The sequence below is a fragment of the Ambystoma mexicanum genome, chromosome 2q (genome assembly GCF_040938575.1).
Source record: "Ambystoma mexicanum isolate Mex_15411 chromosome 2q, UKY_AmexF1_1, whole genome shotgun sequence".
Classification (NCBI taxonomy): Eukaryota; Metazoa; Chordata; class Amphibia; order Caudata; family Ambystomatidae; genus Ambystoma; species Ambystoma mexicanum.
In genome coordinates this window covers 200196423-200210578 of record NC_090924.1, presented here as the reverse complement: position 1 = coordinate 200210578, position 14156 = coordinate 200196423, and positions in this window count along the sequence as shown.

Sequence of the window (14156 nt, the reverse complement as noted above, 5' to 3'; positions counted from 1 at the left end):
GTGTGGCCTCTGAAAGCAGTAGCAACGCACTGCGTCGGGGAATCTGCAGAAGGAAATCCATTCTCCGTGGCTGGGGGCAGAGTCACCTGGGACTTCCTGGTTTGCACAACTAGACCATTGCTCCTCATCGTGACATCCATGTTAGTGGAACTTGAGAAAAGGCATGAAATGCGTCACCAACGTTGCCATAACGACCATGCTCATGGTCCCCTGCCGAGAGTGGTCATGACACATTGAGCTACTCACATTTTCAGGCAACTGTCTTTGAAGACGAAATAATTTACATGAGATTGTACTAACCTTGAGGAATCCTTTTGGAGGTGAAACACAAGCACGTACACCAGTGTTGGCATATCCAGAATACTGATATGACCAATACATCTTTAAGATACCATCATTAATCATATGTAAAATAAAAAAATGCAATCAACTTAAAAACACTACATTTGCCGAAAGGAATGTATGTGACATAGTGCCAATTGTTGAGCTTTACTAGACATCAAATGTGTTTGGTTACCAGGTAAAGGCACCCATCTCTACAGTCACATGCAGCAGATACATCAGATCCTTTTGCCCATAATTATATGAAATCTCTTGACCATTTAGGCCAGTGATCCACAACGTGTAGCTCGGGAGCAACATGTTGCTTGCGGCACCCTAAATTGTTGCTCGCCAGTTGCTCTGGGCCATGGTGTGGAGGCCTAGAAGGAGGTGCTGAGGGGATGAGTCCTCAGTAGTAATATAGCCAGGACAGAGTCCTGGGCAGTGCAAGAATGTTGGCCAATGATCCTGCTGCGATTCCAGCTATCTTATTTTATGCATGCAAGATTTGTGTTTGTTGCCACCATGCACATTATTTTTCTGTAAATATCTTTACTTATTATAGCAGTGTCATTGTTAAGCCAAAACATGTCTGTGGATGCTTGTGGTCTTGTGCAGAAGGGATGTGGCCAAGCAGTTTGGGCTGGAATGCCCCTTTTGGGGTGGGTCCAAGGTTGCATATGGTCTTTCCACTTTTGTAATGGCTTAGCAGGCAAAGAACAATGGTCTGGAGGGTTACCCAAAGCAATGGCAGAGGTTAAAATTATTTCAAAACCTTCCAGCTATCACCTCTTGTTTTGCCATTGTTAAAACCCTGTCATATTCAGATACTTTCCCCAGCTGACAAAAGTATTAATGGGTAAAATAATTGAAACTTGTTTGTGTCCTGCAGAAAATTGTCATATTGTGTTCCTATGTACAGCTAATAGGACAAATAAGTGGCATGCATACCTGACTTTGCTTTATTAAATAATTTTCTTGCGCTGCTTTTTGTACAAGTGAGGATTGTGTTTGATGCCATCATGCATTATATTTATCGGAAAAAATAATGTTGGTGTCACCTATATTCATTAATACATAGTTCCCTAGTGGCGCAGTGGTCGTTGTTTGCTACTCTGACCATCCGCCACGTGGATAATAGGCAGATAAGGTAAATGCATGCAACATTTTTCATATGTAAGTTGCTGCTAATAAGTTTAAATTAACGTGCCAATTAATTAATCCAAATACTTAACACCACACCCCTCTATGAAGTGGTCATCGAATGCTCAAAGTTTTGCCAAATGTTTGCCACTAAATCTTGTGTAAAATCAATTTTGGGTAGAGAAAAGATGCTCCAAATCCTTCAGAAAAATATTTTTATTTCTAACCACTTTTTCACCAATGTAACAGGCCTCGGGAGTTTTGCACTATTTGCACTATTTGCCATTACATGCCAACATAATTCTTAACAGGTAACCCCCAAAGCCCCCAGTGAATTGATCTTTAAAGCCTACCATGCAATGACCAGTATTATTCAATCAATATTTATTTAATCATATTTCTCCATGAAGTGTGCAACATTTAAAAGCATGCCCATTTCATAAAATTCATATAGAACAAGCTCAAAATAAAAAAGCAGATTTAACATATTTAAACAAGCTACATATAAAACCCTGATCATTATAATTAGTTATTTAAAATGGCTTCAATGCAGGTCTACGCTTATGCAAAACAGACAAACTATGACAAATTAACAGAAAATTAACCAAATCTTCACCGACTGCTATTTTGCAGTCACACTTTGTGCTTCCTCCTGCAGACCCTCTTAATTTAATGAGGGGTGGGTAAATTTACACATACCATTAGTATCAGCCTCCTATATTCTGGGAATCTTATTTCACAGATTTCTCCTTTCTATCTTATATGCGTACGTAAGGGAGGACGGATAGCTCAGGGGCAACGCGTTTGTCTTGGAAGCAAGACCACACTGTCACCGGGATCGGTGATATCCTCGTCAGAGAACGTAGAATCCGATTCTCCACCCTCCCCTAACTCCTCACCTTCATCTCTTCTTTCCTTTACTTCTTGGTCGCTCCTTTTTTTTGTGTAGGTAAGGGCGCCCACGGAAGGAAGCCACCGTGACACCCAAGAAGGTTACCCGGTGCCTCCTCCCGGGAACGCCGGGAAGGGGAAAAAGCCAAGTGGCACAAAAAACCCCTGAGCGACCTGCGTGACTCTCCTATCGAATTAGCTGGTATGCTGGGAGAATGCAGTCGGCTGAAGCTGAACTCCGTGGTAGATAGGTAGGTGCTCCGGAGGAAGGTAGTCAGTACGTAGTAAGGAATACCACAAGGGGAATTAAGTCCATAGGTGTAGCACAAAGAGATAAGGCAGTCCAAATACAGGCCAGGATCCGGTACATGGGAAGTCACAGGGGAAAGTATCCGAACAGTAGACTCAGCAATCCAAGAAAACAGGCCGAGGACTGGTACACAAAGAGGCAGGCAGAAGGAAAACAGGAAGGGGAAATAAGGTAAAAGCACGGGAAACAGAGAAGAGCAGGGAGAAAGAAGGGTAGAGAGAGGGGAGGAAGGAAAGTAGCAGAAGAAGAAGGGCAGAAGGAAAACAAGGAGAAGAGGACCGGGACTCGATAGAGATCAGGAAAACTGCAACAAGGGCGAGAGAGGGAACAGCAGGCAAAAGGCAGACAGCACTAACGGAGGAAACCGGAAGCGTTGCAACGCGTACGCAACCCGGAAGCTGCTGTATTTAAACTCCAGGCCGCATCAGCACGCATACGCACGGGCAGTGCTGCAGGTGGGCGTGACGGGCTACCAGCGTGTGCGGCGGAATAATGTCCGCGCCGCCAGCGGTTCCACAGGTGCCAAGTGCTGCGCGGCATGACAGTATGCCCCCTCCCAAGGGGTCCTCCCCCTGGTTTGTCTGGATGGTAAAAGTGAAACATGCGCAACAGGATAGGGGCAGAAATATGGGAGATGGGTTCCCAGGAATTCTCAGAGGAGGGGAAGCCTTTTCATCGTACAAGATATTCTAGTTTGCCTTTACGATACCTAGAGTCGCATATTTGAGCTACCTCATATTCTTCCGGAGTGGAATCCTGAGGAACAGTGACTCTCTCTGCTTGACGCCTCCAGGTATCAACATGAAAGGGCTTAAGCTGAGAAGCATGGAAGACAGGATGGACTCTGTTCAGGCTGGCAGGGAGTTTAAGATGGAAGGCCACAGGGTTGATCCTTTGTACAATCTTATAAGCCCCTAAAAACTTCGGGGATAGCTTGGATGGATGGGCCCAACGAGGTAAGTACCTCGTAGAAAGCATTACTCTAGAACCAACCTCCCAACCTGGTACGGGTTGACGATGTTTGTTAGCTTGGAAGATGTTTGTTAGCTTGGGACCTATAGCGTTCCTGCGCTGACTGAAGGCTTTCCCTAGCCTTCTTGTGTATCTCTCTAAGGAGGGTGAGTGAGGAATCTACAGATGGTAAATCGGTAGAAAGACAGGAGACAGGAAGAATAGACCGAGGATGGTAGCCATAATTACAGAAAAATGGACTGACCCCTAGAGCTGAGTGCACAGAATTGTTGTAGGAGAATTCAGCCAGAGCCAATAACGAGTGCCAGTTGTCTTGTTGGGAGTTAGTAAAACACCTTAAGTATTGTTCAAGAGTTCCATTTAGCCGTTCAGTTTGTCCATTGGACTGGGGGTGAAAACCCGATGTGAGAGCTCTTTCAATCCCCAGCCGCTCGCAGAGAGCCTTCCAAAAATGAGAGGTGTACTGACTTCCCCTGTCAGAGATGATCTTAGAGGGCATACCGTGCAATCTAAAGACGTCTTGGAGAAATACTTCTGCCATGTTAGCTGCAGTGGGAACTCCGGGCAAAGGGGAAAAGTGAGCCATCTTAGTAAACGAATGAAACACCACCATTATACATGTGCACCCCTGTGAGATGGGTAGATCCACAATGAAATCAGTAGAGATTGTGCTCCAGGGGCCGTCAGGCACAGCACATGGTTCGAGTAATCCAATAGGTCGTTGACGAGGGGATTTACTTCGGAGGCAGATAATACAAGATTGAACGTAACGATCCACGTCCTCGTTCATTCTAAGCCAGTAGAAGTGACGACGAAGGAATTCCAGAGTACCTGTTCCGCCCCGATGGCCAGCAAGTTTTGAGTCGTGACACCAGTTCAAAGCCATCTTGCGAAAGGTAGGCGTGGGTAGGTAGAGTCTACCCTTGACCAGGTATAGACCATCTCTAATCTCGTACGCCAAGTCTTTGGGATGTCTCTCAACTTCAAAGCGCCCTCCCGATTCTTCTTTTTTTCTTTTGTTAATGGATCATCAAAAAGCATTTGAGATTATTGTAAATTGCTTCTTCGCGAGGAAGCCATCTTGTCTGCGTTTGACTTTGAGCTATTTCCTCTCGAGCCATTTCCTTGGAGGTCTGTGGTGCAGGTTTAGGGTTCCCTTTGATATCCTTCAGAGGCTGATATATATAGAGACAACCAGTCAGAATTCAAGTCGAGAAGTATCCCTTCTCCGATTTCCCGTATAGAGGCTGATTCTTAAATGCACAACCCAGTGCATGGGAGAATTCCCCAACACTTATCTTTGATGCCTTCCCCACAATATATGTCAGACGGCACTGAGGGGAATGTTGCCCTAAAAACAAGGGGCCCACACAAGGATATATTGGAAGACAAAATTGAAAAGAACCTATAAGAAACGGCCATGGCCCTATCCCTGGTAGATTCAAGAATAAGAGTAGAGTAGAGCCTAAGAAATAAAGGTTATCGATCTTGGGAAACATAGAAGGCCCCGTGCCAACTAAGGCAAACCATGATACTCATAAAACAAAAGTGAATATGGCAACAGAAACAGAAAATGACCTTGCAAGTAATCACACATGTCTCTGTACTAGATGCTCCGATAAATAAATAATTTATATGTCAGTGATTTCAGGCCTAGCCCTTTAAAGAGCTCTGGACAAATTGACCAACGTAGTAAGCAACGTCTTTGCAGAGGTGGAAAAGTCAATTTAGGGCTGGTAGATATGATTGCGAAAAGGGACCTGGGATTACAATCTTGTACTTTAGCAACCCCTCATAAACAAGCTATCCCCAATGCTCTAATTGTACAATCCAGGAGGGCCGCTATGGTGGGTAATATCAGGGCAAAACAATTTACAGCACCCAGGTCCAAATAAAGGAAATTGGCTGTAACTTTGAATAAATAACAGGGCGAAAAAAGGAATTTGTATATTCAAACATACTCAGGTTCTGCCTTCTTGGCTGGAAAACTGAATGAGATGGCCTCCAATACTCCTACTCAAACTCCAACACTATTTTATGAGAGACCACCCCCGTAACTAATGCCCCTTATGTCAGTATTGGCTCTTATACACTCAGCGAGTGGTTCTACGGATAATGCAAAGAGTAGCGATCAAAGGGGGCATCTCTGTCTTGTCCCTTTATAGAGGCAAAAACCCAGCAATAACTGGCCATTGACTGCCACTCTGCCTGTGGGATTCCCGTAGAAGGCAAACACCCCTCTTATGAACTTCTCAGTCAAATCAAACTTGCCTAAGTCCTCTCTCAAGTAGACCAAGTCTTCGCTGTCGAAGGCCATCTCTGCATCTAAGGTCACCACCATCGTCGGCAGTATTAGCTTGTGCGCAATGTCAATGAGGTCTATTACACACCTGGTGTAGTCTGCAGCTTGTCTCTCCATCACAAAACCTGATTGGTCCTCTGTTACCAAATACGGGAGTACCCAGTCCAAGCGCTCCGCTAGGGTTTTGGCATACAGTTTCCTGTCTATATTCAGTACCACGATGGGGCAGTATGACAAACAAAGTCCCGGGTCATTGCCCTCCTTGTGAATGACTGACACCCTTGCTTCCTCCATCGTGCTCGGGACCGAACCCTCCCTCCAGATTGTGTTGAACAGGGTATGTAGCGAGTTCAGTAGCCTGCCTGCATAGACCTTGTAGAATTCTGGGGAAAACCCATCCAAACCTGTTACTTTGTTTATCTTTAGGGATGCAATGGCTTTCAAAATTTCTTTGTTAGTTATATCCTCTCCCAGCACTCGTCTCTAAGTCTCAGTCGCCTTTCGCTGCTCGCAGGCCTCTAAAGAGGTGCTTGCTGGGGAGAGTCTGTGGAGTAAAGGTCTCGGTCGAAGGCTTCCTGTTTCAACTGCCTGTGGAGGCTTGTATCACCCCTTGCCTTGAGCTTCCACAGCAATAGCTTACCAGCTCTGTTTCACTGCTCGTAGTAATGCTGCTTGACTTTCATTAGGGCATACTCTACCCTGTTTCCCTCCATTATATTTCTCTGGCCTCGGGTCGCCTAGAGCATCCTATAAACCTTTTCGGGAGCCGCAGTACTGCCCCTCTAATTCCTTCAGCTGTGCTAATAAGTGCTCAATTTCCAACCGCTGCGTTCGATGTAGCCACACCCCCTTCGAGATTGTAACCCCCCTTACGTTGTCCGTAAAGGCGTCTCAGCGTGTCCTCTTGCTCGACAACCCCTGGGCATTCACCGTGAAGTAGTGCTCTATACTTTCACTGATTTCTTCCCAGCAAAAGGGATCATGTAAAAGAGACAGGCTAAGTCTGCAATAGGAGGGTCTATGTTCCCAGAAGCGCAAGTCCCATGAGAAATGTACAGGAGCGAGGTCCTAGAGGGTGATCGTGCTATTGTAGCTGTTTCCAGACCCAACATAATTCCACCACCCACCAGTATGTAATCTAGTCTGGAGTATATTCTGTGCATGTGGGAGTAGAATGAGAAATTCATCACTGCAGGATTGGCATGCCATCATGCATCCACAGGCCCTGCTTCATACAGCCCCTTTAATACATGTTTCAATGGTTGAGTCGTACCCCTCTATATACCTCTGGACACATCCTAAGTAGGGTCAAATGTGATGTGAGGTCTCCAGCAACTATCATATCCCCCCTTGCGAATTCTATGAACTCCAGCAGGATCACACAACATAATTTGTTTTGGCCACTGTTCGGGTTGTACACTGACACGACTGTTAACAATACACCATTGAACCATCCTTCTACAAACAGATATCTCCCTTCCTTATCTGTCTTAGTCTGCACTACGGTGAATTGGACATTCCTGCTTACTAGGATACCCACCTCTTTGCCCTTGCTCTTTGATGTCGAAAATAATTGATGCGGTTACGGCTTTGACTTCAAGCTGCAAGTATTTTTCCTTACAAGATGTGTCTCCTGAAGACATACCACATCAACATGCAGTGGCTTGAGCTCACCTAGCAGCCTCCCCCTCTTATGCATGGTGTTAAGACCCCTTACATTGTAGGTCAAGATCCTGGACACAATCGCCTAGCGTGTCTTGGAGCTTGCTGGGGTGGTATACCTATGACCACCCGCCCTTCCTTACCCATATGATATGATATGATAGTTTATTTATATAGCGCCTATACACAATGTGTTTCAAAGCGCTTCAAGGCAAGGGAGGGAGGGAAAAAACAATTACATTCTTAGAAGCCATGAACAGTAAGGATGTGAAATTAACTATCGTACTCGGCCTGACGACATTTCAGATAGTGCAAGAGCTAAGACAGTGGGAAGGAAATGGAAACAGACAGGCGACTACCATACTAGGCCTGACGACATTTTTGGTAGAGCCGGAAAAAAAACAAGAGGTGAGGGAGAGGGGTGCAGAAAGGTAGGGGAGGAACAAAACAAGCGACTATCATATTAGGCCTGACGACATTTCAGATAGTGCTGGAGGGGGCGTGGGAAGGAAAAAACCAGTAAGGGGAGGGAGGAGGTTACAGACGAGGTTGCTATCATACTAGGTCCAGGGACAATTCTGATAGAGTAAGTGCATAGAAAAAAGTAAGGGGAGGAGATAGGAAAAGGAAGAAGGGAAAGGAGGAGAGAACAGAGAGTTAGCAGTCAAAAGAGTGGAGGAGCAAGAGGCAAGAGTGAATACAATTGCAGAAGTCAGTAGTAACACATAATGTTGCAAGCCAGGATAAAAGATGAAGATGGGAACAGCATGATTCAGGGCCACCATGAGTACAAGATGCAAAAGAAGTTCACCATGAGAGTTGAGAAAGGGTGACGCATCATGAATGAATGAAGTCCATAAAAGTCAAATCCAGCATTGTCCACAAGACGGTGATGGTGAAACCAGAATGTATCAGGACAGACTCCTGCAGAAGTAGGCTTGAGTGGGGTGAGGGGGGAGCAGGGTAGAAGAATCAAGCAAAACAGGCAACACCTGTGTGCGGGAATGGGGGGCACCTGGGTGAAACCTCTGGGGGTCCCCTCCCAAACCCCTCTTTTTTCCACCCCTTTAAAGCCACTCCAGCCCCATCCCGACCCATTTTAACCCCTTACCCCGCTGCCATTTATATATTTATTTAAACTTTTCTGTGTTTTTTGGTGTTATTGTCCACTCGGTTATGTACCACTTTGTTTTGTTTTCGATAAAATGACTGGATAACGGCTAGGAGTCATCCACTATTGGGTAAGAATATGACTAAATTGTTGCATTTGAGATATCTTGTACTCAAACTGTGTATTGACACCTCCCATAACATATCCTTGTGTCTCTACTACAGCTCCTGATCCTTTCATCTAATCCGGTTGGGGGCTGTCAAGTAGCACTCCTGCCCTCGTCCACATTTTATTTTTAACTGGCAATAAGGCAAAGCCAACAAGATCATGTTCTTATGTGGGGATACAGCATATATTATATATTGACAGGGCCAGCATGAACATGTTTCGTTATAGTATCATTGCTGGCATCATGGGCAAAGCAAACATGAGTATTTCTGATGTGGGAATGGTGGCATTCATATGGAGCACCAGAATAGATGTGTTTGGGCATCATCAGTATGAAAATCGTTTTTTTTACACTTGCCGGGTACTGTAATACAGTGGGCCAATGCATTTTGAAAATGTGTTTGACAATGCTCCTGTGCATTGTTGATGACTTGGCATCTAATGGACTACAAAACCAATTGTAAACTGTGTGACTTTTTACCTAATGCATCACAGAAAGTGTACTCTAAACTTCACAATTTCTAACCATTATTTAAACATTTTTATCTGGGAGAGAATCCCTCTGAACCCACCTGGGTTGGTTCGCTCCCTCTCCCTACACTTGGTAGCTCCTACAGTTTCGGTCGGGGGCAGAACAAGCCCAGTTTCCTCTTGGGGCACCCCTCAGGGTGAGCCCTACTACATTAGCTCAAGGCCCCACTTGCTACACAATCCTTGATATGCTGCTGGTGTGATGCATCTAACGGGCCAAAGGAAGGCGCAAGATCTACTCAGCCTATTGAGCTCCAGGTGGGGATCAAAAGAGAAATAGGTTTAATGACCCCACTAACTACCATCTTTCAAAACTGCCATCCAGCCCCGCCAGAATTGTGTGACTGGCTACGCCCCTGCTGATCCATGCGTCCCACAGATTCTAGTTTAGTCTGTTGGGCCTGTTGATTGGGGAAGGAGTGGCATAGCATCCTGACTTCTGAGAAATCATATTGACCTTCACGCAACTCTGGAAAATCTGACATATGCTGGCCTGGATATAAATTGTATATAGATATTAAAATTCTGCCTATATCGGAGTTGTGGGAGTGTGCCCCACTATAGTTATGGTTATCAAGCCGTTTAAACAATAAGGCAGTTCTTACTAATAATTTACTGGATTATTTTACTGTCAGACTAGGCAGTAAGACGATACCTTGATATAACCATGTGCTCAAAAGACTGCCTAGAATATGCACAATATGTGGGCCTCTAGTTTTCATATAAATAAAACACACATAAAAGAAGTAATGATGATCTTCGGCTCGATTTAAGGGGAAAACAATACGGATATAGCTCTAAGGGAGGACAGGATATTGGAATTGTCAAACCCTGTCCACAATGGGTCAACAGCCACACCTACAAATATCCTTAAACTTGCACGACTGATGGGTGGTTACTCGATTCCATTTTAATTAATACTTGGTTGGCCTCTTGGAAGAATATTGTAAATCCATGTAATGCTTGTCCCTTTTGCCCTGCTGAAAGAGAGACAAGCCTCCATTTTGTATTGCTGTGTCCGAAATATGCAAATCTGCACATAATATATTTGATTCCGGTTTTTGAATTATTAAGACAGTGTGCTCTAGCTTTTAATGACCGAATTTTATGTAAGGAACCTTGGATCTCTACAGCGGTAAATCATTTATTGAGAAAAGCAAATCGATCACGTCAAATGTTTGCTGATGCCTCGATATAGATGTATATGTAATTTTTATCTGACTTCCTTTTATGCTTTTTATATATACAATTGTTAAATTATAACATGTACGTTTATGAATTGTTTCAAACAATTTGAATAAAGATTGTGATGATATGCCAGTATAAAAAACATTTTCACACTGCTACATTTCCATGCCCGCTGCACCAATATATGTCAATATGACCCTAAAAGAATATACATGTTTGCTTTGCACCTAATGACAGTATTGCTTTTTGAATAATGACAGTATCCCCTTGTAAGAACATACTCCTGTTAGCTTGCCATTAAACATGCCATGCCAAAATATACTTTTTTTTAAAGTGCAAATTGGCTTCAACAATGTAAGCCAATCTAGGCACATAACATCTACAGTGCTTGCTTTGCCATTGATGCTCAGTAAAAATTGCTGTACCACAGTCAGAAATCATAGCAAGATTGGATGCACCAAAATGTGCCAGTCTAGCCATGTAATAGCACTCATCAAGCTGACTTTATCATAGATGTCCAGTAAAAAATGGCATGCTATAGTTAGAAAATATGTTCTTGCTGACTGCGTGCAGCATGCATGCAGCAAGCAAGAACATGTTTTCTTACCTTGATATTGCCCTTCAATAATACCTCCTCCGAGTCTGAGCCCCACCACACACACATTCATATACACATGTACACAAGCAGTCACACACCCATACAGTCTTTCTCAATCATTTACATGACACCCACAAGAACACTTCACTCACGCAGATATATGATTGTGTGGATCTCTGAGTCAAGTATTCTGGTGGGTGTCGTGTGAATGATTGAGAAAGCTGTATGGGTGTGTTACTGTTTGTGTGCATGTGCATGAACATGTGTAGGCATGGGCTCAGTGGGGACATTGGTGCAGGCAGTGCACTCAGTCAGCAAGAACATGTTTTCTTACCTCTGTATTGCCCTCCACCAATACCCCTCCAAACCCAAGCGCGTACACAAGCGCACCCACACACACACACACACACACACACACACACACGCACACACACACACACACACACACACACAAATGCACCTGCACACAAGAAGTCAAGCACCTATGCAGCCTGTCTTTATCATTGACATGACACCCACCAGAACACCTCACCCACAGAGCTACGCACATTCATATATACATGCACACAAGCAGTTACTCCCCCATACAGCTTTTCACAATCTCTTAAAGGGGAAGTGTGCTAAAAAATGTAATTGTCCCGAGCATTCGGGAATGTGTTTTTAAGCATACTGTGATCGATTGTAAAAAAAAATCTTATGCATCTTACCTTACCTTTCCTCACTTTTACACATGGGAACTCAATAGGTTGGGTGCAGCCATCTTGTGCTAATCTCATCCGTTGGTGCATCGCCCTAAGTTCAAGTGCCCTCACTGCACTAAATCATATCACCCGCCCCTGAAGCTGACATCACTATTCCAAACTATATGCTCCACCTATTTTCATGACGTTAGTAGTCAGCGAAGCCAAATGTGCCCAGTCATCACCCACGCCATAATGTCAGTTAATGCAGAACCCGGAAGATCAACACACACATCCTCTCAGAGCGCGTCCCAAATTGGATTTGCAAACAATATTTTTAAAGAAAACATAATTAATCTGCAAAGTAGCAAGTGCTTTTATTTAACAAAGAACGCTCCAAAAACCACTTTATCATGATCTGCTGATTGCGATCAACGACCAATTGCTGTGTGTCCTTAGGTTAGAGCAGCAAAACTATATAATGACGTACATGGTGTTCCTTTCGGGAGAAGATGCGGATTCAACGCACCTTCAATCGCAAGGCTTTGGCATCAGCTGCTTGCAACATCGTAAACGATGACAGGTTGCTCCTTGTCGCTGGTACCGCCAAAGGCAATATCGGTCCCTTTTTGTCATCCCACATGGCAGTGATGCTAAATGATCCGTTTAGGCGTATCTGCCATTGTTGATTGAAGAATCCATCCCACAGTAGCTGGAAACTATGGCATTCGCAGAACAGTACAATATATCTGTGTAGATAACAGAATAAAATATATTTTAGTAGCCGTTCTTTATTCAAATTCATATACCCTCTAATTCTGCACCGGATGAAACCTAATAACGAACACAAACCACACATAATGAACACACACATACAACATGGGGGAACATTTGAGAATACGATGTGCATGAAAGGTTAGCGCTGTGAATGAGGCATAACTCCCAATGGGATGGAGAAACTGATGGAGAAATGGAACAACAGACAGATGGCATTATAACGGAACTGGGAATATGATCTATCGAAAATGTTCTGCCCCCGGCACATCCACCCAACACCTACTTTAAGGTGCACAATAATGCAACGTTGATAGCACTACCTGATATTCGTAGTTTAGATATCACTAGCCTGCATACAGGTTGTGGGTCATCGATGAATAATCATCACAATATGCTCCAAATAACAACATATAACAATGTCAGTAAACAATACCAGCCAAAAAATCAAACCTTTTCTCACTCCTCTTTAAACTATACACAAATAACAATTATTAGTAGACTTAATCCGCAAGTTACGCACTTTGTTTTTTAAAAATGGCACAGTATAAATGTAATCAACAGAACAACGTATTGTGTCCACTATTTTTGTGAAATGGCATTTTCACACGTTGCTGAGTTGTTCCATATGCATACAGCACAAATGCCATTTTTAATCGCAAAGGTATTATGGATAGTTGAACTTACATTACGTTTGGTAGTTCCATTCTCCTGGCATAAAGCAGAGTGTCCACTCAGAACAACAGTTTGCATAAATTGAAACAAAATGTTCCACTGTCCACTTTCAATGTAGTAAATGTTATCATTTTTGTCAGTATTCGACACCTACTGTCCTTCTAGCCTAGCAATCGCTCCCTTTCTTTGAAGGTCAAATAACAATTGAAGCTTGTTTTCAGCCTGTATGGGTGGTAGGTTTTATTTTTGTGAAAGAATGCCACAATAATAAAACATACCGGACAATACACGTCAGTGTGAACTGATTAATTTATTCTATTCTCACAAGCATCAGCCCATGAAGTGACCTTCACACCGTGGAGCGATGAGCCCAGCTGACCCACGTGGCATTCGAAATACGCCTGAAAAATAAACAAATTGTAGGCTGGCATCCACCTATGCCGCACAATCATGAATACTGTCTTACCCATCACTAGTGTGGGTTATGAACCTATATGTGATGTCATTCATGATGCTGTGGCCTTTCAATAGAAAAAATCATTCATTGTGGACTCTCAATGTCCTCGAAGAGCAGACACCTTTGATTAATTTTAAACATTTCGGTAACAGTTAACCTTGGTAAACCCCACAAGCTATCTCTTGGCTTCTTTCCCAAGAGGGTTGTATTCATTATGTTGTGAGCGTAACAGAAGACAGTCTTCAATTGCACGCCATCTTCTATAATTTATGCATGTGCATTCAGACTATCTATCCCACCTGAGGCAGCCCTGTCTACGTTCAAGCGAGACCGGTTACATTGCTTGCCCATACCAAGTTAGTTGCATCATGAT